The sequence below is a fragment of the Meriones unguiculatus genome, chromosome 14, assembly GCF_030254825.1.
Source record: "Meriones unguiculatus strain TT.TT164.6M chromosome 14, Bangor_MerUng_6.1, whole genome shotgun sequence".
NCBI lineage: Eukaryota > Metazoa > Chordata > Mammalia > Rodentia > Muridae > Meriones > Meriones unguiculatus.
Window position 1 is genome coordinate 75,216,380 of NC_083361.1, and position 22,854 is coordinate 75,239,233.

Below are 22,854 nucleotides of genomic sequence, written 5' to 3' on the forward strand. Positions count from 1 at the left end.
TGCTGCTTAATATGACACCAGCTTAGGCATTGATGACAAGGACGCTATTGAATCAACAAGTTTTAATGAAATTACTTATAGGAACAAAAATAATCAAAGACAGCTACATCTCCAAAACTCCACCACAGCATGGGTCACAACTTTCAAAACTGAAACCCTGGAGATTACATTCAACTTACTCTACGGTGTGAGAGTGTCTCTTCCAGGTGACTCAGCTGGTTTGAGACTCCTTGGGGCAGCAGAGCTGGTCTTTGTCATCCAGGCAGCTTGGCTGGTCTAAGACTCCTCCGTGTAGACTGACTTGGCCAAGAGTGTATTTTAACAGTCCTTACTGCTTACATAAGCTTGAGAAGGAAGGGGAGAGGAGTAGTGCACCTGGCCAGTTTCAGGGACTTCCTGGAGCTTCGGAGTTGTTCTCTCTTCAGTTTTAATCAGCCCATTTTGGATCCTCCTGAGTGTTAATGAGCCTCCCTACAAGAGGGAATGTTTTATCTCTGAGAAAACTGCCAAAAACAGAAGCAGAGAGAGAAATATAGCAGGATTGGCACACTGTCGTCAAAATTCCATTAGAAAAGAAAATATGCAGACAGTGATATACTATGCATTAGGTCTCTGTTGGTATTCATTGTGAGAAAATTCCATTTAATCTGACTTAAATGAACAAAGAAATATTAGTGCATAGAATGAAAAGTGTAGCTATGTTTTCTTCAAGTGGGGGTTGATGGAAGGGTTTAAATAGTATCGTTGGGAATCCAAATCCCTTCTTCTGGGTGTGGTCTCCTAAGTATAAGCTTCACTCCCACAGTCTGTGTGATGGGAAGATGGCTTATTAAAGCTCCCGTCTGCATCCTCCCATATTCATTTCTAGAAAAAAAAATCCGCTTCTCTTTAATAATAGAATGATGTAATTCTTGTACATGTTTCTTGTACATGTCTCCCAATGACCTGAATTTAGTTGCAAGCTTATTCCTAAACTTACCACAGTGACCAGAGGGACGTCGAGCTCCAACTGGTCAAGACTGAGTGATAGAGGCAAAGACAGACATTGGGCTGATGTTGAGAGAATGGGCGATAACTCAGAGAAGGGAAAATGGATTCAACAAAATTTATTACCAAATATCTGGGAGGGGGAGAATGTAAGTTTGGAGGTAACAGAAAATAACAATGTTATAAAGCTAAAGTACTTTTTAAAATGTGACCCAAGATGATCAATACTCACTCATAAAGGCAAATGGGACAGACATCAGAAGAGGGAGAAAACAGGGAACAGGACAGGAGCCTACCACAGAGGGCCTCTGAAAGACTCTACCCAGCAGGGTATCAAAGCAGATGCTGAGGCTTTGAGACTTTGGGCAGAGTGCAGGGAAACTTATGAAAGAAGGGGGAGATAGAGAGACCTGGAGGGGACAGGAGCTCCGCAAGGAGAGCAATAGAACCAATCTGGAGCTAGTGGTCTTTTCTGAGACTGATATTTCAACCAAGGACCATGCGTGGAGATAAGCTAGAACCATTGCACAGATGTAGGCCATGGCAGCTCAGTGTCCAAGTTGGTACCCTAGTAAGGGGAACAGGGACTGTCTCTGACATGAACTCAGTGGCTGGCTCTTTGATCACCTCCCCCTGAAGGGGATGCAGCCTTACCAGGCCACAGAGGAAGACAATGCAGCCAGTCCTGATAGGCTAAAGTCAGATGGAATGGGAGGAGTACCTTCCCTATCAGAGGGGCATGGGAGGCGATGGGGGAGGGAGACTGGGATTGGGAGAGAATGAAGGAGGGGGCTACAGCTGGGATACAAAGTGAATAAGCTGTAATTAATATAAAAAAATTTAAATAAATGTGACCCAGACAAACCAAAATCAAATGAAAAACAACAAATTAATATATATATATATACTTGCAGCATTGATAGAGGTCAACAATTCACACAAAAATTAGTGAGAAAAATATTGGAAATGAAAACATAGGAAAATGGCATTAATAGAATATGTCAAAAAGAAATAATTTTAATGAGGAAAATGTTTTTCATTATTAATTGTGAAAGCTAAACTCCTGTTGATTTTTTCTTGCTAAATAAAACAACTGTATAATCTAGTTTATTTATACTAAATAAAACACATAAAAACACCATATAATGCCATATCCTTGGTTGAAGCATAAATGAAAAGAAACTTTCTGTCAAATTGTCTTGCAATAGTCACCATGTCATATGCATATCATTTTATCATTTTATCATTTTATCACTCCGGGAACTTCAAGCTAAGGAAGGTAGTATACATGTAGAAAAGGCTTTCTAATCAAGACATTATAATAACACAAATGAAAACCATTAGAAACCATCAAAATATCTACCCCGTCTAAACGAAGAAATAAAACAACTTACTCTACACATACACAATATACAATATACACACAATATACATGGATCAGCCATTAAAATCTCATTTACCCAGCAGTCTAAAACTTTGAGGAATTGTTTCCGTCTTATTCTTATACTTAAAAAGGCAAAAAAAACCCAATTTATATATATTTCAAAGTGTAGGAAATCTAAATTATTAAATAATTATTTAATTAAAAGATTCAAGAGAAGTATGTCAAATGTACTAGCTGGGAAACCCTTTCTCTACCTTTTTGTTGTTGTTGTTCTTTGCCAAAAGCACTGATTAAGTAAGAGGGAAATGAAATCTTCTTCAAAACAAAAGACAACAAGTAAGTTAATGGGTCATGTTCCACGTTAAATTGACTGACCCCAAGTGCCTCCCATCTCACACCGAGACAGAGCCTCTGACCCCAAGAAACAGTGTGTGTCTATCTCTTTGAAGCACCAGCCCTGGAGATAAGCTTCCAGTTGACTTGTGGGCCTGAGCATTTGCTAGCAATGCCAGATAAGGAATTCTAAACACAGAATGAAACTGCAGAGCTATTGGCTGCTCAGCATCAGGAGAGCCTCGTCAGTCTATCTTTTGTTTCCTGTGGTCAGTGGCCCTGAAAGTAAGTGAGATTACACTGTAGCTTTGGCACTCCATCCAGGATGATAGACTCAGGCACTTAAGAGGAATGGAGACGGAATGTCAAGCTGGGGAGAAAGAGAGGGAAATAAAAAGGACAGCTGGTGGTGAGGAGTGAAGATAAGATCTCCAAACAGAATCTTTTATTCTGCTTAGCAGTTTCCAAGGCCTAAGGACCAAATCCTAGAAAGTTAAGGAATCATATGTGAGTTAGAAATCCCTGGCCTGACCTATTGGAAGCTCTTAGGGCCCCTGTGGTTTTTTACACCCCTTCCTTATTCTTACTTTTGCTAATTATTGAGTCCTAATTATTTATTGATTCCTACTCAACTCCTCACAGGTTTTGCCAATATTATCACACAAAGGACAAACAAGCTGACCATTAGATCCAGCTCACAAGGTGAACTGCTATGATATTAGGGCCAATTTCAACCACCAAGGAAAGCTTTTTGGAGGATGATAGCTGCAAACCATAACTTTAGAAGTGTTATCCTGGTAATAAAGTGTGTTTTGGAAAAGAGGAAACATCTTTAGGCTGAGAAGTAGACTAAGGCAAGCATGAAAGAGGCAGAGCATTTCAGAAAGCTTCTCAAGTATAAAATGAAAGACAAAGTGGAGAGGTGACATTTCCAACTCTCCTCAGACTGACTTATGGAGAAAGGTAAGAGGAGAAAGAAAAAACAAAACAAAACAGACTTTTCTAAAGCCCTCTACTTTGTCACCCTTTCCTTTGTTCCAGAATATATTCGTCTTTGCTCTGTGATGCCCTTTCAAGGTTGCCAATGCAGGAATGGAAACAGGACAAGGCTGTGACCTACAATCTACAAAGACGCTGTGGCCACCACATAAAACAGTATGGATCAGCCAGGCCACAGCTGACCAACCATGTTACCTTCAAATTGCAACCACAATCGTTTTCAGTTGCAAGGGACCAGCCAATGGGTGGTCAGATGCTGTCCAGCTATCATATGTCAAGTGCACAGTGCATGAGCACTGATGATTACATGGCCTGTGTGGAAGATAACGGGCAAGCCTAAATGATAACTATTTCCCTAATATGAGATAACAATGGGGTGAGATATGACACCTTTACTGAGTCTTTACTGTGTGTTTGGAGATGCAAACATTTGTGATGCAAAGGAGAGAGTGGAAAAATCCTAACATTGCTCAGGTCGTTACCTAGTGTAACACGCATGGAACAGAATGGGAAGTGAATATTGACATACAATTCAAAAGTGAATTACTAGTTGCCTTGTAAAGCTGTTTGGATGGATTGCTTTTATATCAATACTCACTGACTTAACTAACTACAAAGCAGCTCTTACAGCTCCTTTGCAGGTGAAAAAGCTCTGACATGGTCAAAAGAACATTGTTTTAGTTAGCTCTTCATCACAGTGATAGCATACATGAGAAAGCAACACGAGGAAGGAGGGCTTTATCCTGGCTCACTATTTCAGAGCTCTGTGTCATAGCCACACGGTTCCATTGCTTCTGGATCCTGTGCATGGTGAGGCGCATCACCAGGGTGGGGAGAAAAAAGTAGGTCAATGTGGCACCTCGCAGGGGAAAACAGGAGGCAGAGAAAGAAACAAGACTGGTCGTTTGGAGGAAGCTAGCTGCAAAGCATAACACTACAACATATGTTCTTCAAAATGTGCCTCTGGCAACCCACTGCTTTCAACCAGTCCCAACAGCTCAGAAAAAAAAAAAAATTACTTCCTCAATGATTAGCCCATTGTTGTTAGCACCTTCATAATCCAAGCACCTGTCAAGAATGCCACAGCTGGAGAGCAAGCCTTCAGCACATGAGCCTTTTGTATCCATAACAGATGGGAAGCCATCCATTTTATGCTCCTGTGCTGTTTACTTAGCCTTTTTGAACAAAGGTAACAAACACTACAAAGAAATAGACTAAATGACAGTGTTGTTTTGTTTTGTTTTGTCTTGTTTGTTTCTTTGTTTTTTGTTTGTTTGTTTCTACCAGAATTTCTCCCAGTTTGGTCTGAGAAAAGGAAAGAGGTGCTAGGTGCTAGCTCATGAGTAGAGATAATCAGGAGTTGGCAAGATTTTTTGCAAAGAGCCAGATTGCACATCCATTGAGCTTTGAAGCCCTTCAGTCTGCCATGGCTCTGCCACTGGAATGTGAAACAGCCATAAACGGGAGACTGTTCAAGTGAACAGTTGGTTGTGTTGCAAGGAGAGCGTGTAAATAGCAGGCGGTGGTCCAGAGTTGGCTGTCACCTGTACACACCTAGTCTACAGTGCCCTTGACAGTGCTGGTCACTGCCTTTTTTCCTTGGTGGGTATCCGTGCGACCAGTTGCAACCAGGTTTGGGGGGAAAGTTTTTGTTTTGCTAATAAAAGGCTAATATGCTAGCCCTATCTTTTCTGTAAAGCCTGGAGCTGATGCAGTCATCTCCTTGGGATAGTACAAACAGAACAGAACAAAAGACCAACTGCTGTGACACCTGCCTGTAGTCCCAGCAGTTGGGGAGGTGGAAGCAGAGGGATCTCAAGTTCGAGGTCTCTCTGAGCTACTATGTTTCCCTGAGAGGTGAAACAAATGTGGACACCCTCTATGGGCCTACTAACCCATAATTTTTTACTCTCTATGGTCAGATTTGTCTGTTTGCAAGCCATGTCTATTACCAAGTAATTATAATAATTTCCTGGATGCTGTGAATGTTAACATGCATGCCCCAGAGAAAATGCTCAGTAAATGATGGTTTTCTCTAAACTGCATATCAAAGAAAATTGATGTCATTCTCTGTGTGATCAGCAAGAACATTTTACATAATCTCCTTTAAAAAATGTAGCCCCTCCTGTGAATTATTTTTCAGGATCATCTCTAGTTTCAATCTAATTTTACATTTCCAAGACCTCAGACTAAGAAAGACAAGGACTAGAAAGAACAGCTTATTTAGCAAGAGCCTAATTATGAAAAGCTGTCAGGTGACTGCCAAATACACTGGACCTGCCCGCTCCTTAGTAACTATGAATCAAAGTCTCCCTCTGCTGACCCAGCCTGCATAGCATACAAAGAGCGCTCATCCCGGCCTGCAGCTGCCTGCAGATATGAAGACAGGAAGTGTGTGGGCTGCCCTGCACAGCTTCTGTCTCGTAGCAGACTTTCAGTACAAATTCCAAGTCTTTCTTCTCTTCTCTCCACCTTACACTCTCAGTCTGGGATTGTTACAAAATCAGATTAAGTATGGAAAGAAGCACCATGAAGAAGACACTTTAGCCTGAATTGAAAATGCTTTGTTCAAAGACTGGGTACAACAAGGAACAAGAGTTTATAATGCCCAGGGTCATTATATGTGTGTGTGTATGTATGTATGTATATAATATTATATTATATACATATATGTCTCTCTCCCTTTTCCTTTCTCTTCCACTTCCCTCCCACTCTATGAAAGTAAAAGCAAATCCCACTCACACACAATATAGGAACTATCCTGCGAGGGTGTAGAAGAGTTAGAAGCTCCTTGCTTGTCTGCACACACACACACACACACACACACAGGATCTAATAAACATTTGTGGAAGCATGAATCACTGTCGTGATAGATGAATGGCCCCTTAGAAACAGTAACAGATAATATGAATGATGAGCACCAGTGAGTGAGCGGGATGCTTCTTGTCTTGACCTGACTCTGTACAATCCTAATACAGGCACAGATACACTATGAAAGAAATGGCCACAGATACGATCCCATAAATCCTACTTATGAAACCAGGCAATGGTCCAGGCCAAGTCCTTGGGTCAGTTTGCCTATCCTTGTCTGGGCTGTGTTCACATCTGAGAAGTGCATTACTTGGCTACCAGCCTGATGGTGGCTGGTCAGATTAGAAAATCCTAGCTCGTGGATAGGAGCTTCTAAACCTTCTGCAAACACTCACCCTCACTCAGCACTTCTGATCTAGTTGACACATGAAGTTTCCTTTTCACTTGGTACACGTGAGCCTTTCTCTTACTTGAGCCCAAAGCCTCCAAGCTGACATGTTTCCCTAGGAGGCAACATTTCACATTGGTCTAGTCCCAGGATCATTAGTATACTAAAGGCTTGTAGCTCCAATACGAAGAAGCAGGGTGAGAAGCGATGCTGGGGGGGTGGGGGCTGCCTCCTTACTGCACGCTTCTCAGAGCAAGGATTCATTTCAGTTTAATAAACTTTACAACCTGCCAAGCATTCCAAACTACCAAAAATCTGTCACTGCAGTATTTAAAGAATTTGAATCACAAACTCAGATCCGGGGAAGCAGAGACAGGCAGACCTGCAGGGCTGGCAGGGAAGCTCTAGACCAATGAGAGACTCAAAAAAACCAAAGTTGAAGGTTCCTGAAGAAGAATACCCGAGGCTGACCTCTGACCTCTACATACAGGCACACAGTATGTACATACAGGCACATACATATGTAAACACATACACAAAAAACACATACTCAGGAGTTTGAAGATGGCTACCCTCCTCTAGTAAATCATCACCATCACCTACATCTGCAGTGTCTGCCATTTGTTTCTTAGTGTTTCTTATTCTTCATGTGTTACAGATTTTCTCTCTAACAGTCTACATATAGACATTTTTATGATAGGAATCCTCCGTATATCTCTCAGAACTGGGTAGGTATGTATACAACATATATCATGTTTGAGTAATTTTTGAAGGAGTGTACATCATAAGTATATTATAAAATAAGAATGATTTTAAACAGTTCTGGGTTAAGCTATCTATGGTGGGGGAAACTATATTCAGTCTGTCTTGGAAATGTCTGTTTAAATGCAGCTAATGTTTGAACCATTAATTCAGTCTTCCTGTCGGGAGTATGAAATACAATAGGCACAAGCTATAAGCAACATACCACGCCAAGCACAGTTTTATAGTTCTTTCTCTGAAATGAAACATTTATTATACACAAAAATCAGAGGCTGGCCTGTATCTTTGGGACAGTTTTCAGACACAGCAAAACAAAATTCATGGGTGTAGTAGGGACCCAGATGAAGCCAGATTATTATAAGGTGTAGGGAGAGGAATGGGGGGTTAGTTTTGACTTGCCTTAATAACAGCCTCTATAATGCCATGGAATATAGTAATTCAACACTAGTTGATTGAGTGGCATAATCCTTTTTTTTTGCACTAGTAAATAGTGCCAAATTGACATTTATATGAATTATGTTACAAGAAAAATGTAACTGTATCAGAAAGATTGCTTAAACAAAAAGGGTAGAATTTTACAGTGGCCTTAAAAATATGGTATCCTCCCATTTAAATGGAGGTTCTAAAAGTCTCTAAGAACCTTTCAAGGACAGATTTATTTACCTGTTGTATAAATAATATATACTCACTATAGAAATAAAAAAGGAACTAGAAATTATCCCTAAGCCCCAAATGCAGAGACAGCTAATGCAACAATTCTGAAGGAGTTCCACCCAGTTTCATTCTCTCTCCTCCCAGCACCATCTTAAGACCTGTGGTTGACAGACTGGACATCATAAATAATTCCGAGACCCCTAAAAATATATATTTCAGTGTGCCATAATATTACATTTTATCTTCATTATCCTTAATACACTATAGGCATATCCTTTTAAATGTAGAAGATGGATTTTGTGTCATATAAAAATATTTTCCAGACTGAAGTTATACACAACTCTATGATTCTACTATTTACCCATCCTCTTCTTTATATAACCAAAGCAATTTGACCTGGGAACACTTTCTTCAGAGAGACTCCTATAATAACACTTCTTGATGCATGGACCTTAGACCCTCACCAGCAAAGTTACTTGGGAAGTTATTAGAAATTCAAATTATTGGATACCTACTGGATCAGAAATAGGACATTAGAGCAGCTGTGTGTGTATCTGTATGTGTGTGTGTGTGTGCATGTATGTGTTTAAAAGTTTACAAGCTCACCAGGAAATCATGATGCACACTAAGATTTGAGGACTACTGTCTTAAGGGATTCACAGTCTGAGGATCATCTTTTGGGAAATAGCTTGCAAATCAGCCTTTCTCAGAAAGCTATGTTTTCTCTAAGTTTACAGACACAAATGTCTGTTCCCTCTCTTTGCTCAACAGTAAACTGCCTCTGAGACAAGGATTAAGCAGAAGAATTAGTAAGAGTGTTCTGTAAACTAGTAAGTGGTAAAGTCGTATACAGACATTAGTCATTGTTATGGTGACCCTGAGTTTAGAATGGAAGATTTATATTAGCAAGCCCTGGGGAAAGCCAAGTGGAATGTGGACACAGATGGTTCTTAACTTTCACATATTTAACTTTTATACAACCCAATTTTCACACATTACACATGCCACCCTAAAATGCCTTTCCCACACCAAATCTGGAATTCCGTACACTCGCAGTTTAATGAGCAATTTGAGGCATCCTGTGGCTGGCTGGCGGTACAGCCACAGCTTGGCTCCAGCAAGGTCACTTCTTTTCCTGTCTAAAGTTCTAGTGTGTGTTTTATTGCATCTTACCACCATTGTTTGCAGAGCAAACAAGAGGAGAAAACTGCCTTTAGTCATCTTTTTAGCTCCTATTATATTTCTTTGGCAGTCTTGGGTTGGGATTGGTCCTATTTTTGTTTTATGAGTGTGATGGCCTTACATACCTCCTCGCTCACAGATCACTGTTTCTTTGAGGCTCTTTTCTATTTCCTCTGCTCAGCCTGTTCTTGCTCCTTCTCAGTCTTATGCCTGGTGAACCTAGCTGTCTGCTTTGTAAGTTTAGGTATCTGGCGTGGGCTCCTTCTGCAGCTGTCCAGACTTGTTTTTCCCCTGAACATCTCTGGCCTAAAAGAAAGACTGGCTGTGGTGTGAGTGTACATGCATGGGGGGCTGACCCAAGGGAGGCTACTTAGAAAGCATGGGCACAGGACAACAGGCAGCTGGAGTCACCTTTCCCTTCCCCCTTCCTCTCCTCTCTCATGCAGAATAAAAATGGCTAGTTTGATAGGGCTACAGTGAATTTTTGTTCTACATAAAAAAATTTTATTTTTGCTTCTTCTGAGACTATTTATATTCATTTGCCTAAGCCTTCTACCTGGATATCCATTCAACATCAGAGGGTCAGACTCTTGGAGAACCATTCTGCTGTGGCTTCTACACAAGGCCTGGGGCTGCTGTTGCTGCCAACTACTCAGTGGTGATGGTGATGTGGTCAGGCACACGACTGACTTTGCTCTTCTAGAAGGTTGGAGTTATAGTCACAGTGCATGATTCAGGTCCCTTTTGCCCCTGTACTCGTGTTCTCTGGACTCATACATGCGTTCACCCATCATCCACAGCTGAATTCACAATAGTGCTTCAAGTTGGCCAAGGCCAGGCAGAAGCTGAGGAAGGAAATTACTGCACTTAGGTAATTTTAGTGTGTGTGTGTGTACACATGCATACAAACAAGCAAATAGATAGCCTGTCCAAGAACATGCAAAAGCAAGATGGTTTCAAGACTCTACATCGCTGCTCTCGTCTTTTTCAATCCGTTTTTTCTGATAGTTTCTTTCACTTAACTTGCCATTTCAGCTAGATTGGATGGCCAGCCTGTTTCCACACTTATGTCCCTTACACACCGAACCCCTACCCTGTCCTAATTCTGGGTTACAGATATGTGTGCCTAGCCCAGCTTTTTAAGTAGGTGCTGGGGACTCAAATTCAACCCCATGTGTTTACACAGCGAGCACTTTACCCACCAAGCCACCACAGACTCTAATTTGGGTGATGGTTGTTGTTCTTGTTTTTACATTTATATAATCAAATACATGATACCGCATTCAGGTTTCTATTTTTAAGCTAAGATTAAAATATTTATAATGTGTACTGGGGAATTTATAATTTGTTTAGTTCTTGGGGATAAAATTCCTCATGTAATAGGTAAGGCTATTGTTTTACTTTCATATATTATACTTTTCATATAAATTTTCAGGAACTCATTAAACACAAAAATAGAACTGCCTCCAAAAAAGATATAATGTGCAGAAAGTATTAAGAAGAAACAAGTGGACCCTCAGGCTATAAAAACAAATATCTGGGTATTTTACTAGTTTTCTAGCAAGCTCAGAGCAATTATGCTACCCTCCCGTAGTCCTCACTGAAGGACACCCCTGCGTGGCTAGTTTTCTCTCAGCTGCGGCCAACATTGAGAGGTCCTTTCACATTCCGCCTGTGCGTGGACTTCCAGTTCCCTGTCCTGTAATTTGCTCACTGCGGGTTCCCGCCCACGGTTCTGGTACGATCCCCTGTGGTGAACTGGTAGAGAGACACCACCCTAACTTTGAGGCTTCTGGCAGAACATCATTCTGGTGATGCTATGGTTGCTCCAGAGTTAACTGCTGAGGAATCCTGGCCAAGGCTGGTTTTGCCTATGCATTCAATGCTGCTCTAAAGCGCCCGTTCCCTGTCTCCACTGCATAAAACAGAAATGACTTCCCCAGGTGTCCCAAAAGATCTAAGTCCAATTAAGTGCAGGTTGTTTGGCATGGACTGGATTCACTTGCATTCTGTTCAGCTATTTCCCAGAGGCAAGAGGAGGCATTCTGTCTCCAGTTTCTTTTCCATATCTGGTCAAGACACTGATTGTCATAATCAGCAGCAGCATTTACCATACCACATACCAGGTTAAGTGGTACACTAGCGCTTAGCATGTATTTCTTGCTTAATAAGAGTCATGATCCCAGTCTCGGGACTCAGAATTTCAGGACTCAGTATTCAGAAGGCTGAGGCATGGGAGCAGCATTGGTGGCCTGAGCTAAATAGTAAGTTCCTGGCCAGTGTGGGCTACACAGAAAGATCTATCTTAAAAAAAAATCATAATCATAACATGGATAACCCACAAAGTCTCATGTATCAGTTAAGTGTTTGACATACATTATTCAATCTCAATCAATCCATCATTTGGTGAAACATTTAGAGACCAGAAAAATTAAGGCACTGACAAGAAACATGCTTCAGAATATACAGGTGATAAATGATAGACTTTAGGGTTTAGCCCATTTTGTTTAATAAAAACAAATCAATTTTTCTATTCTTTTTCCTGGTCTCTTTCAATCCAAATACTTAACTTCTAACTACATTTCTTTGTTTGTTTTTATTTTATTTTTATTGATGTGCCTATGTGTGTTTGCCAAAGAGTCTGAGGAGGCCGGAAGAGGGTGCTGGATCTCTTGGAGCTGGAGTTAAGGCCAGGTGTGAACTGCCCAACATGGGTGCTGGGAATCCAACTTAGGTCCCCTGGCACTGGTGCCAGTACTCTTAATGGCTGAGCCATCTCTCCGGCCATGGTTCCAACCATGCTGCCCACCCACAGTTCAATTTTTTTTATCACCGACCAGTATGCCATGGCTGAACCATAGTTTGTTTTGCCATCCACCCATTAATGGACATCTGAGTTTTTTCCATTTTGCTGTTGTTCTTTTGAGACAAGACCTTATTATGTAAGCCAAGTTTGGTGGTTTGAATAAAAATGGCCCCCATAGGTCCACAGGGAAATGGCACTATGACCAGGTGTTGCATTGTTGGATTAGGTGTGGTGTTGTTGAAGGAAGTGTGTCTCAGTCTCTGCTTGCTGCCGGAAGACCCAGATGTAAAACTCTCAGGTCCTTTCCAGCATCATGACTGCCTGTATGCTGAAATGCTTCCTGCCCTGACATGACAATAATGGACTAAACCTCAGAAACTGTAACCTCTGAAAGTGTAAGACAGCCCCGATTGAAGGTTTTCCTTTATAAGAGTTGTTGTGGCCATAGTGTCTCTTCATGCAATAAAACCCCTACACCTCAAGATGTGTAGTTTACTATGGTCTCAAACTCTCAGTGTTCTTGCATATGAGGAGAGAATTTTCACTGCTTTTTCGCTGAAGTATAACAATGATAAGAAAGTCCCACTTCCTAGCATGTAACAAGCCTTGTACATGCCTCTTGTATAAGCCTCTGGCTCAGGAAATAAAGCAACGAGCACCCCAAAAAGCCATCACACGTTCCCTTCATTTCGGTCTCCCCACCCCTATCTCACGTCACCACCAAGCCTTTACCAACACAGATGAGTCACGAGTGCTTTCTAGCTCTACAAAATCAAACTGAATTTGCATGCGTCATACACAGTGTGTCTGGTGAGGTACACATTGTTTGTGAGTGTTTATCTATCTTATTGTTGATGGTTCTTTGGGCGATTGCAGCTGGGCTCCAATCTGCAGGGCTGCTGGGCACAATCTGGGAACTGAACTTGGATCCCCTGGAAGAGGAACAAGTGTTCTTAGCCACTAGCCATCTGGGCAGCCCCCTAAGAACATTCTGGAAAGATTCCTTCAGTGAAAGTATGCATATACACCTCTGGTATGTGGGCTGGGGTATCAGTGCCTGCTGCAGGAGCGACACATGTTCAATCTGGGTAGATGCTGCCAGTCTTCTAGGTGGGTGGGCCTCACACTCTGCCTTCCCCGGTCACACAGGAGAGTCTTGGTTGCTCTGCATACTCTCCATCTTTAGAATTTCAGACATTCTGGTGCAGATGCAGTAGTTGCTGCAATATGCTTCAGTTGCTCAGAAGAGTCTCCATATGCATAAGTCCTGGTCTTATACCACAGCTCACTGTGCCTCCTCCCCTCTTTCTTTCAGGCCAGGTGTTCATCCACTGCAGTGAGAGGTATCGCCAATTCCCAGTGCATATCACTGCATACCTTCCAATGCATGAGAAGACAGAGGTCAAGTCGGCCTGAGCACTGTGAGGTAGAACAGTGAGATAGACCCAAACAACAATGGATCCCTAGCCAACTTGGCCAGATCAATAATAATCTACTCAATGAAAAAAAAAATTGAAATGCTTGGGCATCCCACAACTCTTTCCTAGAAGCCTTCTAGGGAAGCCACGTCCCAAACCACCAAGTTTAGAAAACACTACCTTGCCCCTAAGGTCACTGGAAACATGCCCGCATGTCTGTCTCAAGACAGCCCTTAGAAAACAATCAAATCATTTTAAAATTTCACTTGGTAAAGAACTTCTGTGAGAAATCCAGAGAAGATAGTATTTTCTCCATTTTAAAGGTAAGGAAAATGAGACACATATTAAAAAAAAAAATGGCTTGCCCAGCCTCACCAATTAATGGAAGTGTTGGCCTGCTCCCCCTCCCCAATTGGGGACATTAATGAAATATGCATGCATTTACTGTATTACCCATGTACTCTGTGAAAAGGTAAAGTCAAGAAAGCAGCTTGTGGGTTTTAAAATTATTGTATGTGTACTGTAAGTGCCTACATGGATGTATAGGTACCACATATCTATAGGTACCACATGGTGCCCATGAAGGCCAGAAGAGGACACTGGCTACCCTGGAACTGGAGTTACAGGTAAGCTGTCATATGGATCTGAGAACCAAATCCAGGTCTTCTCCAAGTGCTCTGAACTGCCATCTCTTCAGCTCCCTAGATAAGGTCATTTTCAATCCTTCCACTCAAAGCAAGCCTGAGGGGGAGAGGGGGAGGCTTTGCCCTTAAATTCTTCTTCCCTTTATACATAAGTCTTTGTTTACGCTCAGTCAATCTGTGGGCAACAGAGGTCACTCCGTTAACTTTCCCAGAACCCAGAGACCCTCTGTGATTTCCAGCAAACACTTAGCTAGCACGCATCTTCTAAACAGTCTTCCACAGTTCTCCTTTCTAACTCTCATTCCCTAATGGAAAAATGATCCTTTGCTGTTGGTTCCAAAATAGGAATCATAGGTCTGAAAAGAGGACATCACCCACAATACCCAGGACATTGGGCCAATTGCTTACACTCTCTATCTCTAGCAAGCTGCCTATGATGGCAAACCCAGTGGGTTTCTCTGGATTCTTGACTGTGTGCTCATCTTTATAGGGCCCTCTGCTACTCTTAAGCTTCTTCTCCAAGTTTAATTCCCCAAACAAACGCTTCTCTTGCTAGAGGGACAGATTGTCTCAGATGATAAGATAAATACACTAATAACTTTTCTTGACAAATCAATCCATGTCACCTCAGGTCTCTACAGACTTATTTCCAGTTACTTGTCAGCCCTGTCACTTACAGCCCGTTCTTAAAATCCAGATGCAGGCTGAGCCTAGACTCTAATTTCAGATCTCTGCTGGATCACACTTGGGAGCTGCTCTGTCTTCCATCTCCAGCTGGCCCGCTATCATGCCCTTTCCTCTGGAATAAAGACTTCCTCACATTCATCTCCACATTCCTCATACTTATACTGGTGGAATTTATAGCTTGCTAATGCAGCCTTGCCCCACGGAGCAAGAAAAGGGGAGCTGGGCTGGGGTTCTGCTTGTGGAACAAGGACTTTGTGGGAACAAAGCTCCAGCTTTGCCCCAACGCCCGCCACGGCTCCAAACTTCCCCTCTCGCCTTCTAACCGCCCCCACCACCACCATTTTACAGGCCTGCATTTCAGGGGTCGCTGTTTAATTTTCTCAGCACACAAAACTTTGTAAGTATCTAGTTCAAGTTCAATACGGGGGTGGAGGGTGGGGGGAAGCCTGAAGGAAATTCATGGAGTCTTTTTTTTTTTTCTGTTTTAAGCTGTTCTCCAGAAGTCCATGCCTGACACACACGGAGACCCATGCCTATACCCTTGGCTACCTGTGAGGCTAAGGCAAGAAAATCAGAAATTGGGCCTAACATAGGCAATCTACTGAGAGCTTGTCTAAAAACAAAAAAAAAATAACTACTTAAATTTAAAATTTTGTATTTACTGTGCTAGCCCAGTCAGTAAAGATGTTGCCTTACAAGTATTAGGGCACAAGTTTGATCCCTAGCATCCACGTAAAAAAAGCAGAGCATGTTGACACACGCTTGGAATCCATTGCTGAAGAGGAGGCAGACAGGCAGAACCCTGGGCCTCACTGGCCAACCAGCCTAACCTATGTGGCTAATTACAGGCCAAGTGAGAGACTGTTTCAAAAGTCAAGGTGGATGGCTCCTGAGAAACAACGCTGGAGGTTGACCTTTGGCCTCTACATGGATGAGTACACCGGTGCACCTGTACACACACACACACACACACACACACACACACACACACAAAAGCTGAGTGAGCAGAAGTCCATGAGGGTAACTTTTGAAAGACATGGACTCTTAGAGACACCAGTGTTGTGGTAAATAAGTCAGCCCCTTGCTAGTAACCTGAAAATTGGGAAACCTTCAACTCACTGGCAATAAAAAGTAGTGGGACTAAAGAGATGGCTCAGTGGTTAAGAGCATGCACTGCTCTTGTAGAGTTTGTACCCAGAAGCCACCTAGGATGACTCACAACCAGGAACACCAGCTCCAGGAGATACAACAGTGTCCCCTGGCCTCTGCTGGCAACTGCTTCACTCAGGTTAACAATCACACACACATACACACACACACACACACACACATTAAAGCATTACATAAGTAAAAATTAATTTTAAAAGTAGTGACACTACCTGAAAGAACTGAACTAAGGAACTTAAGAACTTAACCTCATCAGGTCGGTGTTGCCGTTTCATTGAAAGTAGACAACGTGGACTCACTGATTTATACATTCAATACACATCTGTTGATTCCCCTGCTTTGGGCATGGTATTAGTGATGTGCTGATGGCACCTCAAACAAACGCTAAGTAATGAAGTTCTCTCCCTTCAAACAGTCGAAGAACTTAAGAAGAGATGCAACCCTGATGTTCCATTTCTCTTTCTGGTGCCTTGACCTGTTCTGAGCAGCGGAAAGCAATAAAACATGGACCTCTACTCTCACTCACAAGCCTCCCCCGTTGTTGTGCAAACAGCAGCAGGTTTCCCTTCCAGTCTTCATTATTTTTTAACCTAGGTTCATCTCTTTAGTTGGTGACATTTTATTTCTACTCAGCAGAACTGCTGAGATAATTAAAAATAATGTAGGTTAAGTGCCTACCATAAACTATGACAGCTACTTTAGTAAGAAGTGGAACAAGACACAGAAGCTGTCCAATCCAAAGTATTAATTTGGCAGCTCTTTGACTTCGAGCCAAAGATGAGGATTGTTAGTGGATATGGGGATTATTTCCCATCACTTCTTTCTCACCCTGTCACAAAAGCCATGTTTGTGCAAGCCTGCCTATTCTGTCCTCAGATCTCAAGATGGTCTACCCAGGTTAGCCACTTGTACCTGCTGAAGTTGCCTGCATAGCCAGGAGTCGGGCAGTTGGTAAGCACAAGCCAGCCAGCTGCTGGGAAGTGATACTGCTGAAGGAAAATCCTTGATGGGTCTTGCAAGAGGACTACAAGCTGCAGCCTGGATTAACCCAGGCTGTTTATCAGTGGCCTCAGCTGCTCATTCACTCTCTTCTGGGCAGCTGGGCAAAAACTCCAAGACTGCCGCTCCCCACTGCCTAAAAGTGCCAAAGAGAACAGTGAGGATTCCTGATCAGGGCATGCCCCTTTTCCCAGAAGAGGGATTAAGTGTGCCTTGACAAAGTCTGCTCTTCCAGCATTCTTCCTTGGACACTGAGGTAGACATGAAATGGGACCTCAAATGCCCATTCTACATCCTTAAAAAGGCAAATGTGGTATGTAAGAAATAAATCAACCGACATCAAATATGGCTGTGTTCTTGGTCAAATATGGTAATAACGTCAACTTCAGATGGTTACCGAACGTAGTGAGAGGTCATGGGAAAGCATGTACAAAATCGCCCGGCACACGGTCAGGACCAAGTGCCTGCGAGCCATCCCTTTTCTTAATAATTGTGGACAGTGTGAAGAAGACTGGTTATATTGAGGTATCATACATAACAAATCATACATAACAAAACCCAACTTAGCCAGCAGTGGGTGAGGGAGGGACACTGACTCATGGAACTAATACAGACCTAATCTAGAGGCAAAGGCTGCAGATCTAGGTTTCTCTTGCTCTATTAAATGGCTCTTCTTGGCTCTGATTATTCTTCCTATTCATCTCCTTATCTTCTGCCACAGGCCAGATCTATCAGTCAATAATGCTGAAAAGGAAGAGGCAAAGAGTCTCTTCCAACAGCTCTCTGCTTTTTCTGGGTCACATGTACATCCCTCAGAGCATGAATCAGAAAGCATTGAATGATAGGCCCAGTTTCAGCCTAGCTTGTGTTTCACTAGCAGATGAACTTTAAAATGTTTGGTCATTTGTAAATGCCTGCAAACAAAACAAAACAAACAAACAAACAAACAAAAACATCAAGATGAGTGATATTTAATCACACCTGAAAATCAAATGAAATGTAAATTTCACTGTTCAAGTTTCAGCTCTGTTAGAACACAATGTCCTTATAAGAAAAATTTGATGACCTTGCCCTAGATTGAATATGATTCACAAGAATTGAGAACCCTCTCAACTGGACAAATCAGAACTGTTCACCCAGCCCTGTAGCTGGCAGATAGCTAGAGCAGGAAAAATTTACACTTGCTTAACATTTAACCTGTATCAGACCACGCTGTTCGTGTTTCGTTTGTATTAACGGATTCAATCTTTTTTAGAATGCAAGTGGCAAACGTTTTTATCAACCATTTGATAGATGAAGAAACTAATCTGCAAGGTTGAAGAATCCCAGAAATAACACATCTAGTAGGTAACATAGAGATATTTGGGCCAGATCATCCAACTCCAGAGTTCTCCTTTGACATTTGTTCCAGAATAAAATGTGACAAGGGGCAAGAGGAGTGGGAGTGATTTCTCAGGATAAAAATGAGGTCTTGGGAGAAAGAAATAACAGGTGCCCAAACATTACATCAGTACTGGCCTAAAACTAACTCTGTCTAACCTCTCAGCACCTTGCATTTTTCAAGTAGTATAAAGTTGATAAGATCTGCTCTTTGGCGTGATTGCAATGGTGTTTGTTAACCTTCACTGAGCACTTATTCCAGGGCATTACTGAGAATGTTACACATGTTGTTTCAGTGAGGAAACAAAGCTAAGGAAGGTCACATAGATTTGTCCAGAGTCACACGTGAGGCACTCTCAAGGCTTTGGTGAGAAGCCAGCTTTGTCTGGATCCAATTCCTTACCACAGAGCCATTACACAGCACAACTCCCATCTGAGAGATGAAGGGAGATAAGATATCCAATGGACCTAGCAGAGGGCTTTTCACATTTTAAGCACCCAGATAAGACTGTTGTCCTTTATTTTTCTTTCCAGACTTTTCTAGTCCATGTTGTGGGGAGATTGCAGGCATGCATATGCGCGCACACACGTATGTATGTAATAAAATAATCTATATGTGTCCTCGAACAGTTCTACTGCCTTTTTCTTTTGGTACTGAGGATAGAACCAGGGCCTCAACATGCTAGACATCACTCTACCATGGAGCTACATCTTCAGCCCTTATCAATATTTATCACATTAAGTTGCCGAGGTGGTACATAATCCAGGGAAGTCTGTAATTCAGCATCTTCCTGCTTTGGTATTTAGGGCTATTGACCTGTGCCACTATAATTGGCTCCTATTGACCTGTGCCACCAGGCTTGGCTTCTAGCTTTTAAGTAAAATGTAAAACAATCTCCCTTCAATCACCCCTGCTGTCAAAAAGGAAGAGCAAGTATATTCCTGGAATCCCAGCACTTGGGAAAAGGATGCAGGAGAACTATATATGAGGTTAGCCTAGGCTACATAACAAGACTCCACTTTAATAATAGCAATCGCAGTAATAGTAGCAGTGGTGGTAAGCACAGCAGAGCAAAACTAGCTCAGTCTCTCAGAAGGAGAGAGTGAGAATTCTCAGCATGCATGGCCGGGAATGTGCCACGTAAAGAGGCATTCCAAAGTTTGGAATCATTTCTTTTGGAAAGGAAAGCTCCCAGAGGCACAATGTTCACAGCATAAAAAGCTGGTGATAGGTATAGGAAAGGCTAATCAGGTCTTGGTATCTGCTTTTCCCTCAAAACATAAAAACCAGGCTGTTTAACACATTGTATAATAGCCATGTAACCTTCCACCTTGGACTGTTATCAAAGTGAGATTTACCCTCCCTTCCTACTGACCGTGATGCCAAGCCACACCTCCAGCCCGAGTCAGTACACAAGCCACCACACTCCACACGTACTGTTCAGAATCTGCAGATTTCCAGCAGGAAGGTGCCTGGAAGCTATGGACGAAACTGAAGCCTGGTGGGGTGAAAGGCTCCATCCACACTGGCAGAACACGCTAATTGCACAGCCCAGGTTTAGCCTTGATCTTGTCGTCAGAGAAACTAGACTGAGTATCTGGGTAGCTTAATGACTTTTCTGGCACTCAGTATCCCAATATTTGATATGGTTGCCGAATGGTTACAGAAGCAAGAGCAAATGTGAGTGAACTGCAGCCCAGTTCAGCCCAGCACACTCCCACTGACTCCGCCTCCTCCCGAGAACAGTCTGCTCTCAAAAGGCAGCTAGAAGCTGGAGTTCTCAAAAAAGAAACACCAGCTAGAAGAGGCAGTGCCCTTCCTCCTTTACTTCCCTTCGTCAACAATAAAGTGCAAACTTCAAAAGAAACAAATCTGAAAATGATGAACACCAGACCCAAAGACCTCTCCCAGAGTGGAACCCTGTGGCCAGATATTGGGAAGGGCGATCCTTGAACGACTTGGTTGCCATCCAAGTCTGTTTTTAGTGCAGAATAAAGTTCATGTTTTGGAAGCAGGATCCTTGACTTTTTTATCCTGTTATTCAAATATTTCCTAATAATCTTCTGCATTTATATACCCAAGAGACCTCAAAGGTAAAGGATGCAGGGCTGCAGTCGTTTTTCCTTCCTGTTGCTAATGAATAGATGTTTTCATTCTGAATTCATTGGCCCTGTCATCCTTTTATTCCCCAACTCAAATTACCCTATGAAAAGAACTCAAATAAAAAAAAAATAGCTGAACTGTATGTTACCAAGTTTGGAGTTGGAGCCACTGTTATGAATCCCTTTTCAATATGGCAGACCTACATAGAAAAGGGATTGAAGTTTTAGCACATAAATACATACATAGATAAGCTGCAGTGAGTGTACTGTTTCTGGTGCCACCTATTGGTCATTCTATAAGACTGAACTATGTGGCAGTACCATATAATATAAATGAATATAAAATGTGATTTCTGGTGTAACATTCAAGGTTATGTATTTCAATAGTCTCGCAGAATACAGAAATAGAGTGCTGCATTTGGATATCACCTTTAGTTGTAGCCACTTTAAAGGGCAGGACTGTTTTGTTACATAATTTTTTCCTTTACTCATTAATTGAGTCTGTGGAAAGGAATAGATAATACAATATAGTACGGCATAATCTCTGGGAACTCTAGTATTAGTGAACCAATACTCATGTTTAAATGATTTTATGTCATATATCAGAATTGTGGTTGGTACCTTGTTCAGAGTGAACAAGGTGAACCAGTGAACCTAGGCTAAGGCCCTCAGATGTTGGGGAAGATGCTGTCTAATACAATAGGCAGCTATTCCCTGCCTATTGGAGAATTGTTGTTGGCCAAGAAGAAGAGAACTTGAGAAGAAAAGAGCCAACTTAATCATGGGGCTTTACACACACACACACATACACACACACACACACACACACACACACACACACCTGATCTCTGACTGAATGTCAGGGGTACAAAGGCCAGCTCACCTCACCCTAGCCTGGGAGTCACTCTGCAGTGAGATTTTTCCCTCAGTACACTCCATGTCTGAAGTGAGACATCAGCTAGGGCCCAGTTCTGTGTTTTAATTTCTCTCTCTTCTTTCTTGACAACACTCAAGAAATCACTTGAACACAAATCCCCATCATAGGGTTTGACCTACAGCAGAATTATCCTATAGAAAAAGTAGTTATACAGGAATGAGAGGCTCAACAGACAAATGACTTTTGGATTTTGTAAATGCATTTTCCCCAAAACTTTAGGGAAGCAAACACTGAAAAAGCAATTCTTCTCCATAGGCAACCAAGCTGAGACTGAAGGCCAGCAGTGATGATCCCGCACTGTGGGACAGTGTGATATAGCTCCTTGAAATGGTGCTCTTGACTGAGTTTCTGAGAAATAGGTCTATTATCAAAATAGTATATCCATGCTGGCATTAGATCTAGTGCTCCCAGGGCTAATGAAAAATAACCTGGAATTGGAGGACTTGAGGCTGTTACATTTTTGCATCTGCCTTTAGGTTTTGTGCCAAAGGAGAACTTTGGGAAAAGAAACTAAAACAAAAAGGTTCATGGGTTACCTAGAAATGGAACTTCATGAAAACGTAATCAATTTTTCAAAAGCAAAGATGAAGAATTTTAAGTTACAAATCTCATCAGTAAATTATATTGTGAAAAATATAGTAACAGTGAAATGGGATCTTTACTTCACACTATACTTAAAAAACAAAAACTCTAAATAAAGACTTAAGTGTGTGACCTGGAACTATTAAATACTAGAAAAATACTTTGACAATAATTTGAGTAACAGATTTTTGGGTATGACCCTTATAAAACATGGCCAAGAACAATGCTTTTGTTTGTCTACCAGGATAAGATCATTAGACCCTATTTCTGATGACACCACATACTTCGGTTGCAAGATACTGATATGTTAAGCTGGATCTAAGCTGAAACCATGCTCCCTGCTTTCTAGCTTTATGGTGCTGAAAGGAGCTATGTAAACTTCTGGAAAAGAAGTCATTAACAGTCTTACTCAGCTACGTAACACACCAACTACAGTAATTACTTGCTGGCAAGATATGCCCAACAGTGCAATAGTGGCATGACTATTACAGTAGTAACCAACTACCCTCTAATTTGATTTGATGCCCACTGTACAGGCTGGAGCTCATATCTGACACTATACCACCATTACCTCCAAAAGTTCAGGGAACGTCATGGAAGAGGGAACAGAAATAATTATTAAGAGTCAGAA

The 22,854-nt window shown here is 41.9% G+C and overlaps 1 protein-coding gene across 2 annotated transcripts in view; it reads right to left on the reverse strand.

Annotated features, from left to right (window-relative positions):
• Nucleotides 1-22,854, reverse strand: part of Tmem135 (transmembrane protein 135) — a 268,940-nt gene that overhangs the window by 236,517 nt on the left and 9,569 nt on the right. The window contains exon 2 of one of the 2 annotated variants that reach the window (XM_060367497.1): nt 180-471. The gene's annotated coding sequence lies outside the window, so the exon portion shown is untranslated. Of the gene's footprint in view, nt 1-179; nt 504-22,854 lie in introns of both variants that reach the window. The other variant, XM_060367496.1, reaches the window with a different exon arrangement.